This window comes from Amphiprion ocellaris, chromosome 6 (genome assembly GCF_022539595.1).
Source record: "Amphiprion ocellaris isolate individual 3 ecotype Okinawa chromosome 6, ASM2253959v1, whole genome shotgun sequence".
NCBI lineage: Eukaryota > Metazoa > Chordata > Actinopteri > Pomacentridae > Amphiprion > Amphiprion ocellaris.
Genome location: NC_072771.1, coordinates 5071053 through 5084583, shown reverse-complemented (window position 1 = coordinate 5084583; position 13531 = coordinate 5071053). Strand labels below are relative to the sequence as shown.

At 36.7% G+C, this 13531-nt stretch overlaps 1 protein-coding gene across 1 annotated transcript in view; it reads left to right on the top strand.

Moving 5' to 3' along the window:
- The first annotated feature begins 3665 nt into the window (after window positions 1–3665).
- The window catches only part of wdfy3 (WD repeat and FYVE domain containing 3), a 174963-nt gene continuing 165097 nt past the window's right edge, over window positions 3666–13531 (top strand). The window contains exon 1 of the mRNA XM_055011774.1: window positions 3666–3861. The gene's annotated coding sequence lies outside the window, so the exon portion shown is untranslated. The remainder of the gene's footprint in view (window positions 3862–13531) is intronic.

Below are 13531 nucleotides of genomic sequence, written 5' to 3'. Positions count from 1 at the left end.
AATCACATGATTGCGATCCTACTATAAAAATGACTGTGATTTATCAGTTGGAAATCATACAAGGAACAAATGATTAAACTGTGGGCTGTTTCTGAGTCCCGCTACATATTTAGGTGTGTTTCCTGAAGAAAGGAGTGAAGGACAGAAAGGTGAATTTGTGTTCAAAATAAGGCTGACTCCTGAACATAAATAAAGGCTTTGTGAAACTGCAGGAGCTTCACCATTGTCTATCTGGGGTTTGCTACATCATAAGAGCTTGTCCCCATTGCAGCTAGGAGTTTCTCAGTTTAGACACATCCTTTGCTAGACAGCAACAGCGTGGAATCGTTTTCTTTTATCTTTACGTGAATTTTCGGACTTTTCGGCAGTGTTTTCGTCATGTCAAGAAACCACTTCTTAGATAAACACTTCCTGTGCCGCTGGAATGGTGACAAAATAAAAGCCCATAGCATTAAAAATATGCCTTCAAAATAAAAGCATGGAGGGAACGGGAATTTTAACAGTAGCAGAACAAAGACTTGCCAAAAGTGATGAACTGATCAACAGACCTTTATAAGAGTAATTTACACGCAATTCTGTATCCATACATAACATGCACATGCATAACACATGCCTGTGCTCAGCACAAGGTCATTTTTTATTAAAGATTTCATCCGTTGGAAATGATACGTCAACTGAGCAGCCTTGGAGGAGTACTGCGCTCTCTGAGTGCTTTTCTAGTTCCATATGTGTTCATTCATAGTTTTGAGGCCTTCAGTGAGAATCTACAATGTAAATAGTCATGAAAATAAAGAAAAATCATTCAATGAGAAGGTGTGTCCAAACTTTTGGCTGGTAGTATATTTTAAATAGATTTTTCACCTGTTTTATAAACCAGAAAAGTGTCTTAAAGCACTCAAAATTCATATTATACTTTTATATTTCAGCCACAGTTAATTTTTCATGGTTACATCTGCAGCATTTTAATGATTTGCATCACAAAACACCGCTAGAAAGAATAAAACTGGGATGAAATGCATTGAAAAGTGAAGTGTTATGTTTTCATACATCAGAAAGTTGACCCTGACGCCGCCGTTTCATTTCACTACTCAAATACAGTTGTGAGATACCCGTCAAGTGTTTACTTGTGATGAAAGAATAGCCACTCAGTTGTGAAGCCACGGTTTCACTCTGACTGGCTGAGGTTAGAGCGGTCTGTGGTTTGTCTGCGGCTTTGACTGAATCACTGTGAGTTTCACAGACGAGATCTGCTGTCCTCTAGTGCCTCTAAATGAGAATTACCATGTTTTTTAGCCACGTTATCAAAATGTTTACTGGCAGAGGGCTCATTATTAACATAAGACTGCAGTGCACCCTCGCTGGAGATTGTGGAATTGACCCAGATTGTGGATTTCACGCTCAATATTTCTGCCTAAAAGCACCGAAAGAACAGTAATTCCAGTTTATTTGACACTATTTTGAGTCAAATTGCTCTTGATGTGTCTAATTCAGATTACTGAAGCCTCATTTTACCATCAGATGAACTTCAAACTACAGATATTTTGAAGGAAATCTCTTAATGAGCAGTAAAAATAGAGGAATCAGTGTCCATATGAGCACCTCATGATTTTCTTTATAAGACAGATTTGAGAAATTACATGATGTGGAAAATGAAGTGTAACCCTGGTACTAAAATAACTATAATCTGGATCATCCAACATATTAAAAACAATCAAAAAAACATTAAAAAATGACCTTCTGATAAGTTCTTTTAAGCTTTAAATGGTATTAAACATAACATAGGTATTTACATTTTTTTTGACTATTTTTTCTCTTGTTTTTGTCATATTATAGGGTCTTAACCTTAGAATATTACTCTAGTCTGTTTGTATTTTACATAATATTGTAGGGACTTAATCATAATATTTAAATCACTCATGTAAGCTTATATAATAAATATCACAGTGAGGTTAATTCCTAATGTCAGTCCTGCATATTTCTCCACTGGAAATCATTTTATTTAAATGTGCTATATAAATAACAGAGACTTGTTTTATTTTGTATTTATTTTCATATTTTCACGTTTTCTTTGTACATCATTTTTTATCAAAAAACTTTTCAGTTACTGAAGAAAAGTTCCCGCTAATTTCTTTAATTTGCATTTTAAGAGAGAGGACTCATTGCAAGGAACAATTAGCCTACAATATATGAAAAAATATACTAATTTTCTGCTTGTTTTGTCTTTTGTTTTTGCTCCTCTTTTATTTTAAAATTGCCTCCTTGAAAATATTGAAAAAGGCCATAGCTACAAAAAAAGTACCAAATAAATTACAACAAAGCAAAATGTTATTCAAGGATATTATATTAATTTTAACCTAAAACTATCGCAGTGCATCACATTATATGAATTTGTTGAATGATAAATTTCAAACTACAACATGAAACAATGCAATTAGCATTTAAATAACGTTAAACTTAAGATTTGAGACATTTCTGAGCCAGTGTTTATTAAAATAAGATCTTTATTGATCCCTCGCTGTAAAATTTACACAATACAGCAGCTGAATACAAATGAGACATTAAAGAAGCAAAACAAGAAATAGAAAAGCACAATAAGAATAAAAATAAAGATATAATAAGTACACATGTACAGATATGGCATGAAGACATTGTTCTTCTTATTATTATTGTTATTTAACTTGAGTGCAGTAAGTGCAATATTTAGATGCTGCTCTTGGAAATATTTAATTGAATCTATTTTTTATTTATGTCTACTTTGTGGTAACTATTCTATCTTCTATGCCATTTAGAAAAAACGTGGTAAATATAGTAATTTATTCATGTTCTGACGTTTTTCCACATTCTATCACTTTAAAATCTATTACACAGTGACAATTCAACTGAAACTTGGATTTTAAAAATTATAGCTCAAAATCAAATGCAATATCTGTCAGAAAAATTTAAATATTTCCCTTAATTTTAATGGAACATAATTTTCATAAAATAAAATATGATGTCTTAACACCATTTGGTTCACATTTGCTGGTTCTAATATAGCAGAACAGGAGGATTTAATTAATCAACGTCCCTTAACCCTCATGTCGTCTTGCGGGTCAAAACTGACCCGGTTTAAAGTTTGAAAATGTGGGGAAAAAATATTTTCACAGTGAAACTTCTCATGTCCACATTTTCAACATTTTTGGGAAATCTTTGAACATTATTGGTGGAAAAAAAATGTTAAAAATGATTTTGGTTGATTTTTATGTGAATGTTCTTAAAGAAAATATTAGAAGTTTTACTGATATATATGTGATCACTTTAGATATTTTTAGGATTTTTTGGAAGATTTTTACTCATTTTTTGAAAATATTTACAAGAATTTTCTTGCCAAATTTGGGGGATTTTTTTGAAATAAAACTTTTAAGGGAAAGTTTTAAGGAATTATTGGAATTTTCTTCCTGAAGGTTTTGCAAATTTGCAGAAATTTGGGGGATTTTTTGCTGAATTTTTGGATTTTTTTCAGACAAGGAAACAATATTTTTTGGTGCCCGTTAATGAGGACAACAGGAGGGTTAAATCCATTTTCCGGAGTGTGTTTTTGCATGTATCCGACAGATGTCAGCTTTGTGTTGCAGATGCTGCGGGTGTCTGAGATGCTGCTGGAGGAGAAGCGGCTCCTCGCTCAGACCGTTCAGATGTTGAGGGGAAAAAATATGGCTACTCGGAGAAGGAAGGAGACGGAGCGGGGAGCACTTTTGGATTAACGGCATCGCTTCAGACATATGGATATACACGGAGCGCCCCCGCATCGACTCAATACACGCATTGGAGCTCACCGTCAACGTTCCCGCCGACGTTTTTCGCCGCAAACGCCGCTCGCTGGTAGGTAAAGCTCGGATAACGCGACCGACACTGTGGGCTCCCCGGAGCAGCTAGCTGCCCGGGCTAGCTCCAGTGTTAGCCGCCTAGCATGCTATTAGCAGGAATGTGCATCCAGGCTCGTTAGTTTCCAAGCCGCCGCTAGCGTGACAGTTTGGACACACGGCGCGGATATTGTTTTAATATCTGAACCCATACCGGCTGCTATATTTGCTGTGAATTTAAAGAAGGCCACACAGAAGAACGTCACCGTTTAGCCTGACAGTTGTTCAGATGCAGCGATCAGCTGGTCGCTAGCTAACTGAGGTAAAGCTATCATTTCCCCCAGCGTAGGAAACTAAAGGTCTGCTGCAGTGTTGTGATTTCTCACTCACAGCGGTGCCAGCAGCAGGAATTTCACTGATTACAATGAGTGGAAAACACAGGTACAAAGACACTATGTGGCGTTGCATAGATTTAACACACAGCATTGTATTAAGGGTGGCTAATCCGGGGTTGCAGTGACGGTAACAGCAGTGTTTTGTTGGTGTTAAAGTCACAATGACTGGCATACGTGTGCAGTACAGTGCCTGCAGTGCAACTTAGAGTCACCTGTGTGGCCTCCGGGACAGTGCATTGTTCCTGAATACATGGCCGGCTGCCAGGATGCCTGCACACCACCTAACTGCCCCACAGCCTCTGCATTCTGGGGCTAAATGTGGATAATGGTGCAACTAATGCTGTTCCAAACTTGTGTCAGGCTCTTCCAGCGTTTACTGCGTCCCCTTTGCAGTGTCATCAGAGACAGACATCACATGATAGAAAGGGTTTTACTTGTATTTCTCATTAGTAGTTACAGATTCTGCCGATGTGCCACAAATATACATAATTGCACAATACTGGGATAAACCCACATTGCCATATGTAGTTTTTCTGCAGTTTATATTTAGCAGTATGATTAAATACAAACAGAATTAGTCAGCATAAACTGTTTGCTGTGGCTTTGTAGAGGAGTCCATCTGCACTGCACTTAAAAAAATGTTTTAAAAAGCCATTTATAACCTTCCTTATATGGTGTAACAGTGAGCAAAGGGCATCCAGATCAGTTTTTTGCTTTGGGAGACATTCAGATCTGGCTTTGCACTCATCATACAGAGCTGCGTGGTTCTGATTTAAACCATCAAACACATTAGTCATGATGCCAGACACAGCCGCCAGTTCACCTGTTTTTGGTTCACATCATCCTTTCTGTGGCTGAAATATTTTCATTCAACTTGTGCCACGTTTCTATTTGCAACCAAATCTCTCCTGTTCCTTGCTGTGCACATGTAGAGTTAGCTTGTCAACAAACTCACAGCCTTGTAAATAAAGCTGAAGACAAACCTCAGTGAATCTATGATCCATAAATAACAGTAAATTATGTTCAATCAGACAGACTTCCCTTGAGAGTTTTTCTTAAAATAGTTAATTTAATAGTTGACAACTCAGTGATTAATTAATAAATCATTCTGATTCAAATCCAAAAAGATACAAAGCTTAATTAGTTCTTGATATCGGTTGTTGTAGATCAGTTTCATGGCTTTATAGATCAAACTGGTAGGATTTAGTGCAAAGGTCTCTTTCCAAACATGTAGTATGTATAGTACTTAAATTGCTAAAAAGACAGGCAGCAACTAACAGTTCTTGTCATTGTTGTTTTCTTGATTGGTTAAGGGATTGTTTGATCTATAAAATGTCAGAAAATGGTGAAAAATCTGGATCATTGTTTCCCAAAACACATCTTTAAATGCCTCGTTTTGTCCAAAGATACTCAGTTACTGTCATAGAGGAGGCAAGAAACAGAAAGTATTCACAATTAGTTGTCTGTAATTAGATATTAAAGATGTATTTCTTTAAAAAACTTGTGTTTAATTTAGAAGTTGACATCTGATCGATTATTCATTGTTGCTTGTAGGAGTTTAGAAAAAAAAACACTGGAAGAACTAGAACTTCTTTCCATGAAGACAGAATTGCTTTTTGTTAAACATTACAAAATAAGCCTTCATGCTTCTGTCATTTGCACAATTTATGATAGCTGTGAACTTCTCAGATTTGTAAAGAAAAGTAACATTTTATCAACTGCCAACAAGCCCACAAGGCACATTTTAAGATTGAACAAAGCTGCTTGACTGACTGCAGACAAACTGAATCAGCTGCAACCAACACTTGTGCACTCGTGTTTACCATTTTCTCAAGTATTAGTCTGTTATTATGTCATGAGTTGGATGCTGACCTTGTTCTAGAGATTGAATTTCAGTGTGTTTCGATATTTTGGCCAGTTATTGGTCACATCCAGTTGATTACTTCAAAGCATAAAGCAGATCTTATGTGGAAATGAGTGGCAGCATCCAGACCAAAATGGAATTAAAGCAGCGACAGCGTCATGGTCTGTTTACGCAGTCGACCTTTTTCAGTAACTGGTCATCATTTGAGTCTAATCTAATAGAAAAACTGGATTAGTTGAAGTGGATGTTGAAATGTGGGTTGCACCTGCAGTTTACACATTCCTGCACGTATGATAAACTCAATTTCAGTCTAAATGTTAGCTTATGCAGAAATTGAGTTTATTTCTGCAAGTGAACGGACAGTGGAGTCACTGTGTGCTTGTACTGGAAGCAGGAGGCTCTTATTGTATGTAGTATGTTTTTCATTTCCTGGATGCTGTGTTTTTCACCTGAACAGTTAGGGTTAGCAAATGAGCTAATCAGCTGGCATTCATGAAGAAATACAGCTGGAATAAGTCTTGGAAGTTGATGATTAAAGATGAACTTTAAAGTGATATCTGGGGTATCTGGGCTACTGTGATGGCCTTTTTTCACTGTTTTCTGAAGTTATATGGGAAACAAACTCCATAAAAATGTAAATAATTGTTGCTTGAAGTCCTTAAAAATACCTGAAGCATTACTGCAGTGGCACAAGCAGTAGATCTCACCTCTCTCCATGCTTCAGAAGAACCAAAAAGCCTCCATATTCTGTGTACTAAACTTGTCAGGTGGAAGTATTGTGCTAAAACTAATCCAAACAGTGAGTTACAGCTCTGGGCTCTTTAATAAAATATGCTTTCTGTGACATGTAGCTCATGTTGTTTACACTAGGAGGTCATATTGCAGTTTATTAATGTGGTGTCATTGCCAGCGGTGCATGTAAGTAATAACATAAGTGACATTTGGACTGTGGCCCTGTCACAGTTAGGAAATGCTGTATTGCCTCAGATAAACAATAACGTCATGAGGAACATTAAATATGTCTTCCTCCAGTTATTAGGCCCTTTCTCTGCTATAGAAACAGACTGTTGAGTTTCTTTTAGCTTGTGAATTACCGAGTTTGCTGAAAACCTGCTAGTACTGGTGTCGGTGGTGTAGTCATAACTCTAGCCTTGAGGTCTTCCTTTCTTCTGCTTTTCTCCCGCTGTGCTTTCAGTGCTGAGAGGCACTGAAACTGTGAAACTCTTATCACCAGTTCAGTCGTGCAGCAGCTAGGTTTACTCTCCAGGGCTAAAATAAAGGCTGCTATGGCTTAAAGAGCTCACATTATTCATATTTTTTAGGCACCTAATTGTATTTTTGGGGTCTACTAGAATATGTTTACATGCATTAAGGTTGGAAAAACACATTATTTTTCCCATAATGTACATTGATGAGGCACCTCTTGTTACCCTCTGTTTGAAACGCCCTGTTTTAGCTCCTGTCTCTTTAAGTTTTCCCCCACTCTGATTGGTCAGATAGCCTGTTGAAAGCAAGACATTATTGTTTACATTACCATAGTTGTCTATTTATGATTATGGGGATGTGTTAGTAGCATAAACATCTTTAGTACAGTTTGAGGGTGTGGTGAAACTAGCCATTCAGCAAGCGCTATGGAAATGTGTTACACTGTGATGTAAATAAATAACAAAACAAAAGCCAGGATTTTAAAGGAAGCGTTAGAGGCAGATAATATTTGGTTGTTTTTTGGAATGCCTTGTGTCTCATTATTGTCAACAGTAACTGTAAATTAAATTTTAATATGTTGACCAGCCTTTTTTTAAATGACAATTATTACTTATTAAACATTAAACAAATTAAACAAGGTGTTGTGATAGATTAACAACCATGTTTCACTGTGACCTCAATCCAAATGCTGATAAATTTAGCTCATTCCTGAATCTTGTGCTTAATACAAGAAGTGTAGTTTAGAGATGTTTCTCAGTTCTTCAAGCTACTGTAAAAGTGGATTATTTATGTAAAAGTGACTGGTGAATACTAGGGACGTTACCAGTGCTAATGCTAATGTTTTGTGCCCTGATGACCTTTTATAACTTCAGATTATGTCAGCATCGTTTCATGTCAGGGTATGATATCCAAAAGGTCACATATAGGCTCGCAACGACTGGTTTCTTCATCAACCAGCAAGCTATCAGTGCTTTATGATTGGTTTCAGGGGTCAAAGTGATAGATTAATCAATCTTTATTTGCACGACCCTTTTGGTACTGGTGAGGTCAAAGTGTTTCACAGTGGATTGATCGCTAAACGCTAATGTAGTGAAATAGAATTAGATTAGAAAGCACAGTGAGTTGCTTCTTAAGCTAGATTTAAAAGTATTTAAATTGCAGTGATTTAGCACTAGATACTGGAGGGGACTTGGTCTGAAGAAATGCTGTTAATGATCAGGAACAAAACTGTTTGTTCAGTGTTGCACCAGAGGCTAATTTGAAAAAAAAAAAAAAAAGGGTGCTTGTAAATGCAGAAGTTCTCATAAAATAGGATGAAACCGCAGCTTAATGCAGCAGAGACTAATCGTACACAAACAACCCAAAGATTACGATCTGTGATTATACTTTTTTATCTTCCCTTCTGTGTGGTGGGATGGGAGCAGCAATGTGTGTTCTTTCTCTGTGAGGCTCTTATTATTATTGATTAGGTGTAGCTCGGTAGCTACATTAAAGCCTTGTGGATAATGCAGCTCAAGGCCAATGCTAATTTCCCTGTCAGAGCTGCAAGTGCGCTTTCTCAGGCCATGCAAAATGCATCTCAAAGAAGCGGCCTGTGTTGTGTATTTATGATATTATGCTCGTCTGTGAAGATGCAGTGTCAGACGGCAGACTGAAGTTACCAGTTGTCATCCTTCCATGAGAAGAAGCAGCTCGCTCTCATAAACCACAAGAGGATAATTCTTAATTAGCCCTCGGGGGGGAATGGCCTTTGTGTCATGAGAGCCAGCACAGACATCAGCATCAGCTCACTCATAGTAGTACACACATATAGTCTGTGCATGTGTACTAGGACTGAGCATTTCATAATTAAGAATTGAAATTGCGGTTTTAAGGTTAGGGCTAAAGCTGCAGTTTAGGATTCAGGACTGAACATTTATATAAATATGAAGGCCTCACACGATTAAATGGACAGCTAATGTTGATAAAATCCTTTCGTTTTCATTAAATCTGACATTAACACACCTCTTTCAAACTAATTTTTGGTCTCACACCTGAATGGAGACTAGAGGCTTCTCATCGCACAGCGGCCCAGCTAGCATTTAGTGTAACTTTCATGTGAGGTGTTTAGGATCTATGTAGAAACATTTGTAAACTGTAGTATCCTGTTAAGGAAATGTTCAGCAAAGTAGGCTTTTTTTGGTACAGTTTTGGGTACAAAGACGTGCTGGATTCAGGTTAACCCTTTAAAGGGCACTCATTTTGAAATTCACTTTGAATTCAAAATTTCAACCAGAGAGTGTTATTGGACGACAGAAGACTTTTTGCTTTTGTGACATTTTTCAAAATTTTTGATTTTCAAGTTGAAATTCAAGGTAATTGAAGTTACCATATATGGTTCCATGCCCATCAGTGGTTAAAAAAAAAAATAAATAAAAAATTCAACTGTAAAATCTGAGTGTTTCGTCAACTGACCATAGTTGGTTTTGACTGCAAATATGGAAGAGGATCGAGCCGCAAGTCTGTCTTTTTCCAACTTCAGAGAAAAGAGAAAATTTGATACTTTGTTTAAATTTTAGTCAATCTGACGTCAAATCACCTTATGTCACTCTTTTTGAATTAATCTATGGTCTCACACTTGAGAGGAGACTAGAAGCTTCTCAGTGCATAACGCCCTAGCTAGCATTTACTGAAGCTTTCATGTGAGGTGGTTAAGATCTGTGTAGAAACAGCCATAATTTGTAGTATCCTGTTGAGGAAATGTTCAGCAAATGAGGTGTTTTTGGTACAATTTCGGGTACAAAGATGCACTGAATTCAGGTTAATCTTAAGTCTTTTTTGATGCATATATTAGCAAGAGTGTGGCTCAATTTGGACTGAAAGCAGAGAAGAAGTAGAATAAAGATATCCATCTGTAAAGTAAATCCAGAATCGTGATAAATATTTGTGATTATTTTTTTGGCCATAATCATGCAGCCTTGTCAAGATCTATGTTGAAAAAATGACTTGGTTTCAACTTTAGTAAATCTGTCATTAAAACACCTTATTTTACCCTTTTTGAATAAATTTTTGGTCTCACACGAGTGGAGATGAGAGGCTTCTCTGTGCACAGCTGCTCAGCTAGCATTTACTGTAACTTTCATGTGAGGTGTTTAGGAAACATCAGTAAATTGCAGTGTCTAGTTAGGTAGATGTTCAGCAATTGAGGTGTTTTTGTCTAATTTTGGGTACAAAGATGCACTGAAATCAGGTGAAGTCTTATTAAGTCTCATTTTGATGTAGAGATTTGTACATTAGCAGGGATGTAGCACAACATTTTTGAATTCATTTCTGGTCTCACGCTTGAGTGGAGACTAGCGGCTTCTCTGTGCACAGCTGCTTAGCTTGCGCGTGGGGCGTTTAAGGAACATTGGTAAATTGTGATGTCCTGATAAGTAGATATTCAGCAAGTGAGGAATGTAGCACAACATGGGAGTGAAAGCAGTGTTCTGTTTATTTAAATGTGAAAGAGGAATGAAAGTATCCATCTGTATGGTGTATCAATAATCATGACAAATAGTGGTGATTATTATTTTGACTGTAATCATGCAGCCCTGTTCAGGTCTATGTAGAAACAGGTCATGCAGATGAAATGACTTGGTTCCAACTTTAGTAAATTAGATATTAAAACACTTCATTTCACTCCGTTTGGCCTCACGCTTGAGTGGAGACTAGAGGCTTCTCTGTGCACAGCCACCTAGCTAGCATATACAATAGCTTGCATGTGTGACGTTTAAGGAACTTCTGTAAGTTGTAGTGTCCTGACAAATATATGTTCAGCATGTGAGCTGCTTTTAATCCAGATATGTTTATATTTGCCTTCATGAGATGTATTAAATTCTGGTCAAAATGATTTTAAGTCTTATTTTGGCGCAAGTATTTGTACATTAGAACGAACGTGGCATAACATGGATGTAAATGCTGTGCTATTTATTTGAATATAAAAGCTGAATAAACATATCTCTCCCTAAAATCAATAAATAATCGTGATAAATGCTTATGATGATTATTTTGGCTATAATCATTCAGCCCTAGTAGGATTTGTGTTATGCAGTGTGTCTGACCAATCATGTCATTTGTTTGAAAGTCACACTTTTAATGGGTTTCATGTGGTGATGCCACGTCACATGTTTTAAATCTATTACACGGTAAATATTAAACTGAAATTTAGCAAATTTAATTACAGCAATATCTGTCAGAAAAATCTGAATTATTTTCCCCTGATCTTTGTTTTTGCACTCTTTTATAACACAAATTAGATATTTGATGACAGTGTGTTCATCGGTTCTGGATAGAAAAATGAAAAAATATTGTCCAATTTTTTTTTTAAGTATTTTGTTTTTTATAGTTTATTCCTATGTTGAGCTTTGTTGTTGTCCATAAATGATTTTTAAAAAAAATGTATATTAGCCAAGATCTAGGTCTGCATTTGGTATCATGTTCCCTCATCACCATAACTATTAGGACTCTAGTTTATTTCCAGTCAATCAAATAAACTAGGTCAGCTAAAGGTCTGCATGCTCTTGGTAATTTGATTTAAAGAATTAAGTAGCTTTATGTTTATTTAATTTAAATACTTAAAGTGGAGCCTTAAAGTATGGAGACATTTTTCAGACCTGTAGTTGTGTTCCACCTTAAAGACTGCACCACATTTCCTTCTGTAAAAGCACCATTCACTCCTCTTTTAGTAGTGTCAATAGAAGCTGCAATGCACAGCTGTTTGAGGAGTCGCAGACCCTTCTTTAAAGAAATAAAACCATATATTGCTACCGTTTTTAAAGAGACAATTCTTTAGTAACAATCAGATGAGCTATAGAAAGTCACAACATACTGAGAAATAGGCCTATTGTTGGTGTTTTCATAGGAGAATAATTTAGAGCAAGGCCAGTCTTATTCTGTAATTAATTTGCTTTATTTTTTCCACTGAATAAAATCTGTGGTAGCTTGTGAATTCAAAAGCCTCAACATTTGGGAAATATATTGCGACGTTTTTGTCTTTTTCACCCAAATATGATACGAATATTGGAAATACATTGTACATGAAACCAGGGGAGTGTTTCATAGACTGTCTGCTGTGATGATAGTGCCGTTTTATTGGACAGAGATATTTCCCCAGCTCTCTTTATAACTGTATAGTATAATTGGCTGTCATTTTCACAGACGACGCTCCAACTGGCTCTGGATGGTCGTAATTGTTGAGACTCTTGACAGTCTGAAATGATAAGGATCGCATGTGTGGTTCGTAAATATTAGTGTTGATGAGAAAACCTATTTTTACTGCATTATATATGAGAATATTGGATTATGTTGTCAATTTTCCTGCACACTAAATGGAAACTAATATTCTAAGCATTTGTTGGCACAATACGTCCAGTTTTACAGCTCAAATCTCATCCTGACTCAACTTGCTAAGAATCCCTCAAGGTTTTCTACCACAGCAGGTCAGCTCTGGCTGCAGTTAAGCTTCTTGTACTGCATATTTTTTCACTTTCCGGTGTATATTGAGCCTTCTGGTGGTGGTATGTTAAGTATGAGATTGTATATCAGGCTTGATTCAGTGAAATGGATGATCTGTTTGCCTCGCTGGGCTCATTTCCATATGGCCCTGCTGGAAACCGCATTTCAGTAACTTCACAGAGAAGCAGAAGACTCTCTAGTTCTCAGGATATTCCAGATTGTATGTCTCTACTCTAGAAGAGGCTTTGTGAACATTTTCAGGCTCGCGGTTGAGTTTTCATAGTGAGAAATCCTTTTAATCACAGCAATTAAATAGTGCAGTAATGTGAATTTGAATGTGGCATGCTAATTCTGGAAGACTGCCGCTAATGAATATTTTCATTGTCGGTTAGTTTGACAATTACTTTCTCGTTTGGTCTATTTAACATCATACAAATGGTGAAAAATGTCCCTTGTAATTTCCCAGAGCTCAGAGGGACGCTTTTAAAATCCGAGATGACCAACATGCCTTCACGCTTAGAAGTTTCTACTGTTGCCATGGCGATTGATCTCAAAAATCATTATTTGACTGCAGTGTTTTTTTCTTTTTAATTGTTTTCATAAATGCATTCCCTCAACAGTACCAAATAGCCAATGAAATAAGAAATAATAATCCAACATTATTCATTATGCACCAACATGATGTTAGTCGTTATCCTCAAACCAGCAGTACTGACTCTGGAACAGTGACAATTGGTCATTTCACAGGT